Source organism: Ailuropoda melanoleuca, chromosome 15 (assembly GCF_002007445.2).
Source record: "Ailuropoda melanoleuca isolate Jingjing chromosome 15, ASM200744v2, whole genome shotgun sequence".
Classification (NCBI taxonomy): domain Eukaryota; kingdom Metazoa; phylum Chordata; class Mammalia; order Carnivora; family Ursidae; genus Ailuropoda; species Ailuropoda melanoleuca.
This window is the reverse complement of record NC_048232.1, coordinates 49,764,297-49,771,678: the sequence shown is the minus strand read 5'-3', so window position 1 is coordinate 49,771,678 and position 7,382 is coordinate 49,764,297. Positions and strand designations below refer to the sequence as shown.

Here is a 7,382-nt window from a genome sequence, read left to right as displayed (position 1 = left end):
ATTATAGCTCAGGTCATGATCTCAGGGTTGTGAGATCGAGCCCTATGTCAGGCTCCACGCTCAGCACAGAGTCGGCTTCAATTCTCTCTTTCCCTTCTCCACTGACCCTACCCCCACTTGTGCTCCCGCGCTCTCTCTTTCTCTCTCTCAAATAAATAAATAAATAAAATCTTAAAACAAAAAAACCTTGGAGAAAAATACATGGAGTAAATGTGGTGAAAATTTGATAAAGTCTAAAACCAGATGGTTACATAGGGTTAATTACACAATATTTCTGATTTTTAAGTTCTATAGTTTTCACAAGAATTTAAAAAATACACTAATCCTGAGATCATTAAGATGTTTTGCTGTCTTTGTTAGTTAGGATGACAGCAAGACTGCCATAATAACAGAGTCTCTAAAACACAGGGACTGATGATGTACAAGCTTATTACACTCTCACATAATAGCCTTGACATCTACCCTCTTAACAAATTTTTCAGTGTATATTACAGTATTGTTAACTACAGACACTAAGTTGTACAGCAGATCTTTCGAACTTATTCGTCTTGCATGACTGAAAGTTGATACCCATTGAGCAACAACTCCCCATTTCCTCCTCCCTCCTGCCCCTGGTAACCACCATTCTACTCTGCTACTATGAATTTGACCATTTTAGACACTTGATATAATGGGATCACAATGAGATATCACCTCCCACCTGTTAGGTTGGCTGTTAACAGCAACAACAACAAAAAAAAACAAAAGACAACAAGTGTTGGTGAGGATGTGGAGAAATTGGAACCCTTGTATGGTATTGGTGGGAATGTAAAACTGATACAGCTGTTATGGAAAACAGAAAAAAAATTTTAAAAATTAAAATAGGGGGCGCCTGGGTGGCACAGTGGTTAAGCGTCTGCCTTCGGCTCAGGGCGTGATCCGGCATTATGGGATCGAGCCCCACGTCAGGCTCCTCCGCTATGAGCCTGCTTCTTCCTCTCCCACTCCCCCTGCTTGTGTTCCCTCTCTCGCTGGCTGTCTCTATCNCACAGCTGTTATGGAAAACAGAAAAAAAATTTTTAAAAATTAAAATAGAACTACCATGTAATAATAATATAATTCAGCAATCCCACTTTTGAGAATTGGCATCAGGATCTCACAGAGATATCTGCACTCTGATGTTCATTGCAGCATTATTTACAATAGCCAAAATACAGAAACAACTGAAGTGTCCATTGGTGAATGAATGGACAAAGAAAATGTGGTATACACTGTTGATTTGCAAACTCCTTGGGAACTTCACCCCCGCCCCCGCCCCCCCCCCNAAAATGTGGTATACACTCCCCCCGTGTAATATGAAACTGGCCCACTGTAGTGAAGAGCAGACAGAGAGGGAAAGAAGAGGCAGACCACTTTGGACTGGTAGGTGGCAGAGTTTAATAAGCACAGGGACTTACACACAGGCTGTCTTGGGTGGCTCCAAGATGAGTAGATTTCCACACCTGCCTGCCAAATCCTCCAAGTTTATATAGAGGCTTAATTAGGTTCATTCATATATACCATCCAAATGGTCTCAATACCACATCATTATCACCAGGTTATGTCCTTGAAGAAGCCTCTGAGATCAGGGAAGGCAAGCAGAACCCACATTCCAAGGACAGGGGAGGGCTGTGAGATGCTCAGACCAGCTCATGGGTCAACTGGCAGTTACGTCCTCTTGATGACCTCCTCCAACATAAGCATGCAATGGAATATGGTTCAGCTTTTAAAAAAGAAGGGTATCCTACCATATGCAACAACCAAATCCAGGTTCCTATGGATGAACCTGGAGGATGTCCTGCTAAGTGAAATAAGCCAGTGACAGAAGGAGATAGGGTCTTTAAAGAGGCAATTAAGTTAGAATGAGGTCATGAAAGTGGGCCCCAATTTAATATGACTGGTGTTCTTAAAAGAAGAGGAGGTTAGGGGCGCCTGGGTGGCACAGCGGTTAAGCGTCTGCCTTCGGCTCAGGGCGTGATCCCGGCGTTNGGTTCAGCTTTTAAAAAAGAAGGGTATCCTACCATATGCAACAACCAAATCCAGGTTCCTATGGATGAACCTGGAGGATGTCCTGCTAAGTGAAATAAGCCAGTGACAGAAGGAGATAGGGTCTTTAAAGAGGCAATTAAGTTAGAATGAGGTCATGAAAGTGGGCCCTAATTTAATATGACTGGTGTTCTTAAAAGAAGAGGAGGTTAGGACAGAGGGACACACAAAGGAAAGACCATGTGAAGACAGAGGGAGAAGATGGCCCTCTACAAGCCAGTGAGAGGCCTCAGAAGCAGCCAACCCTGCTGACACACTGATCTTGGACTTCTCATCTCTGGAACTGTGAGAAAAGAAATTTCTGTTGTTGAATTACCCCCCCCCCCACACACACACAATCTGTTTTTACTTTGTTATGGCAGCCCTGGCAAAGCAATACATGGCTCATTTGGATGTAAAACAGGTTTCTTCTCCACTTCACCACTCTGAACGCCTCCCTTGGTAAATCCTTAACCTCATTAAGCGTCTTTTCTAAACAAAAGACCATTCTCTCAGGATATCTGCCCGTTAGCAGCACAGAGCCCCCATAGACGCTAAGAAATTAGTCTTTCCTCAAATAAGATCAAACTCTTTGGCACATCAGTCTCCCTAAGTTGGAAGGGCGCAGTACAACAGTCTATTCTTCCTTAATAAAGAATATTCCAGCTCTTACGAAGCGGGCAGCATCCACCGCCAGAGTGTCTTTTGTTTGCTGGGAATGGCGGTTTCGCCCTTCCCACTCGTGCGCACGCTTGCATTCACGCGTCCACTTAACCGCGGTCAGTGAGCGCCTCCTGTGTGCAAGCCGCGGTGTCAAAGACCAGCCTGTGGGGTGCTGCTTAAAGGAGATCACAGAAAAGAGCAGTCGCTGAAGGCAGATGTGGAGGGAAGAGAGCAGTTCGTTCTTTCTTTTTCTTTTTCAAAAGAGATTGGGAGATACGAAGCACGGACGGGAATGACCTGATGGAAGGGAAACGGGACGAGCGCATGCGCTCCCGGGCCTGAGCGGGCGGGCGGGGGCTTCCGCTTGGCGGGACCGGTGAGTGCCCCCGCGGGACGTCGCGGCAGGGAGGGAGCCAGGTGCGAGCACCGCACAGGTTTCTCGGGGGGCCCGGGGGTGGGAGCACAGGAAAGTTCTCGTCAGATTTTCCTAGTGAATTGAGAATCTAAGAGGTCGTGAGTGTGTCTGGGGGAGGGGCTATCAGAGCTTGGAGGAGAAAGTGTAGAATCCTCTCAGAAAGTGGGGGAGTAAGTAGCTCGCTGATGGAAGCGGCTCTCCAATTTTAGGGCATATCAGAATCACGGGTCTTGCCGTGGTGTTTCTCACTCAGTAGGTCTGGGGTGGGGCCAGCGAATTTGCATTTCTCACGAGGACCCGGATGATACTGATGCTGCTGGCTCAGGGATCTCCCCTTGAGAACCACTGGACTGGGACTAGACCCTCGTTCCTGCACTTTGTCTGCAATAAGACTGTCACACGGAGATGTATACTGCACGGGGGCATTTGGGTGAGGGCTGTGCAGAAAAGTTCTTGGAATTCTGACGGCAGAAGAGAGCCCCAAGTGGGGATCCAAAGCGACTCTCTTGCCAGCACAGAAAAGAACGAACTATGGGTGTGAGGACACTATGAAGGCGCACACATGAGTTGTGTCTTTCCACGATGTCAGCTTTATTCAATCATAAAGCAAAGTTAAATCACAGTGATAAGCAGGTTCAGGATTCTAAACCCAGTGGCAATTCACCATGTGATTCAACTTGGCTTCTTACACAGCACACAGAGCAGGACAGAAGACAAGCCACACAACAAACAAGATGACAGAAGGGTGTGGAAAATTAACCAACCACCGCAAAGTCAGTCTGTGGGCGCGCAGTTGAGATAAGGCCTGGGTCTCGTCCAGGTCAGCTCTCGGCACTCACTGCTTCTGGTGTTCAAGCAGGGAAGGATCTCGGTTCAGTTACCAGATCAATCGGGCAGAGCCTTTGGCAGTGGTTACCTTTTTTAACTGGTCGGAAATTGAGGGGTCGGGTCTGAACAGTCTGACAGTTTGCTGCCAAAATCCTTCCCTTTTTAAAGGGATTGAATCAGTTTTGGGTCTCTGCAGACCTTTTCTGGTTCTGCTCATTATCAGTTCTGGGGTGTCGCCTGATGTGGGTCCCGGCGACATCGCCTACCTGCAGTAGCTTACCTGCTTGCGTCACTGCTTGACACAGGCCCCTTCTTGACTCAAGAGACTCCATTTTTCTCTCTACTACAACTATAGAGAGAAAAAAAGGTGACGTTAACACACAGAGAGAAAGGGAGCTAACCTACTTCTTGCCCTTATTTAGAAGTCTGGAAAGTTTAAGAAGCAGATTACAAAAGGACTCCAGCAGTCAAGCACACAGGGAAGGTCCTCCCACAAACGGTGAAGGGCTAATAAGATGGTGTCCACAAGAGTGGGTGGAGAGATATGGAAGATAAAGGCCGCCCAAGGGAACATCCTGCCCATCCAGCCATGTGAGTGAAATAAATGATCACACTTTGGAATTCAAGCAATTTTGGCTTCCATCTGCAAATGTTAACCTGATGGTTGTATCGTGCTACTTCCAAAGGTTGATTAATTCCTTCTCCAGGTAACTTTGGTAATGGTGTCTGTTCCACTGTTCACATACTTTCAGAAGCCCTGGAAAAAGGGAAATCAGTGAACAACAGTCGTATTCCAGGCTATAAATGGCAGGGGAATTGGTGAAACCTATGCCCAGAAACCAGAGTAGTATCTGTTTGTTCCTCCTTTCAGATTTGATCTTTAGATGCTCTCATTACATCCACTTGCTGAAGTTGCCTTCTCAGACTTTGGCATCCCCCACTTGGCTATTCTGGAAGTCATGTTGCTAATCTCTTCAGGCCTACCCAGTCTCAAGTTCATCTCTGACCTCTCCACTCTGTCTGATCACCCCACTGCTATTCAATTCTGGCCTAGTTCTGGCAGGGTGGAGAATTCTCACCCCCATATTTTTTATTCACTTATTCACTCATTCATCCATTCATTTAGGAAACATTTATTGAATGCCTACTGTGGATCAAGAACTAGGTGCCGTAGGAGGATGTTAGAGCCGGGGGATTGAGAGATGAATGTGACACAGATTCTGTTGTTACGGAGCTCGCAGTCTAGTTAGGGGAGATAGACATGTTAACCAGTAACTGCCATGCAGTGCAATGTGCTCACCAGTGGAATTACACACAGTTTGATGGTAAAATGGAATAAGAAGTAAATAGCTGTCCTTGGGGAAGAACACAGAGAAGACATCCCAGAGGAGGTAATACTCAATCTGGTCCTAAAGGTTTCCACTCCAAGGAAAAGATAGGGGCATTTCATACAGAAAGAACGGGGGAGACTTGAAGGCTCAAAGGAGTATGGCATGTTTCGGAGATGGAAGTTGGTCTGATATGACAAAAGAGGCAGTTTTGCACTGTGCTTAATTGTGCAGGCTCCAAAGCCGAACTATGTGGGTGCAAATTTGGCTCTACCGCTCTTACTCCCTGTGTGATTTTAGACAAGTTATTGAATTTCTCTGTGCCTGTGTTTTCCTACATATAAAATGTGGATAAAAATAGCTTCTATCTCATAGGATTGATTTGGAGATTTAGTGAGTTAACACATGTCACCTTCTGAACAATGCTTCGTATATAGTAAGCACACAGAAAATGTTGGTTATTATTGCTGACATTACTGGCTGTCGTTGTCATCATCATCATCCTAGCTTTGCCTTTTTCTTTTATCATTGAATCTAACTAGTTCTACGTCTCTGTTCTACCCTGCATTCTAAATATTTCTTGAATCCATATTCTCATCACTTCCCTTTTACTATTGCATTACTTTAAGCTCTCATCATCTCTTCTAATACCTAGAAAGTGTGCTACTTGCAAAGGTTTAGCCCTCAGCCTTTATGTCTTTCCCAGCACCTTCCAAGCTTCCTATCCCATAAACTTTTTCATGGAGCAAAGAAATCAGTGGAGATAATGTTAGAAAGGTAATCAGGGGCTAGATTATGAACAGTCTACATGCCAGGATAAGAGGATTTGACTTCATTCTGTAGCTGATGGAGAACCATTAAATATTTTAAGCAGAGAGATGACTTAACCAGGTTTGCATTTTATTAGGATGAGGCGGAAATTCTGGAAATGAAATCTATAGGTCTCTCTGGAAGATTGAGGAAGAGAGGAGAGAGTAAGCGAGGAATCAAGATGATCCTTAGGGGTTTTGGCTGGAGATACTTGGTGGATGGGGTACTATCTTCTGACATGGCTACAGCGTGGAGTTTGGGAAGAAAGGGGCTAGAAATGAAGCTTAAGAGAAAAGAATGACTTCAGTCACAAAACATTTTGGACTTTTCCCTCTGAGTCCAGAACTAAGCGTAGAGGTTTAGATGTTTTTTTTTCCCTTGGGAGAATGAGAACAATCCTTCTCTCCCATTGACCTCTCCTTTCTGTGCTTCCTATGATGATATTCTTCTCTTCCCCAATCTTTTTTTTTTTTTAAAGATTTTATTTATTTATTTGACAGAGATAGAGACAGCCAGCAAGAGAGGGAACACAGGCAGGGGGAGTGGGAGAGGAAGAAGCAAGCTCCTAGTGGAGGAGCCTGATGTGGGGCTCGATCCCATAACGCCGGGATCACGCCCTGAGCCGAAGGCAGATGCTTAACGACTGCACCACCCAGGCGCCCCACTTCCCCAATCTTTGATTGCTCCCCTTTCCTTTTCAGGCTACTTAAAATCCAACCATCATTAAAGAACTGGAGAAAACTCTACCTCTTGTAAACATCTATTGTATGTGACTACTCTAGCCCACATTAATATCTGTTCTGATTGCCCATCATACTGAATGTATGCTTGGTCTAGTGCTTAAAAGGTGTCTTAGTTTTAGCTTCCTTACTACATTAAATTACTACTCTTAGGGGCAAAACAATGATGGAGTCCTTCAAAAGGCACATAGTAGGAACCCTAAACTACTTTATGGTTTCAGAGAATGTTAGAGGGGAACTTTAAGATCACCTTGTCTAGTGGTGTCCACCTAGAATCTAACATTCCAAGACATTGTCATCAATGACCATATGCCATTTTTTTAAAGACCATAATAGCTATTGTACAATTTCTTTTTTTTTTTTTTAAAGATTTTATTTATTTATTCGACAGAGATAGAGACAGCCAGCGAGAGAGGGAACACAAGCAGGGGGAGTGGGAGAGGAAGAAGCAGGCTCATAGCGGAGGAGCCTGATGTGGGGCTCGATCCCATAACGCCGGGATCACGCCCTGAGCCGAAGGCAGACGCTTAACTGCTGTGCCACCCAGGCGCCCCT

At 45.1% G+C, this 7,382-nt stretch overlaps 1 long non-coding RNA gene across 2 annotated transcripts in view; it reads left to right on the top strand.

Annotated features, from left to right (window-relative positions):
- Positions 1-2,778: 2,778 nt before the first annotated feature.
- LOC109489844 overlaps positions 2,779-7,382 on the top strand; it is a 109,749-nt gene continuing 105,145 nt past the window's right edge. For both annotated transcript variants that reach the window (XR_002142985.2, XR_004620810.1), the window contains exons 1-2: positions 2,779-3,082; positions 4,372-4,540. This is a non-coding gene — a long non-coding RNA (uncharacterized LOC109489844). The remainder of the gene's footprint in view (positions 3,083-4,371; positions 4,541-7,382) is intronic.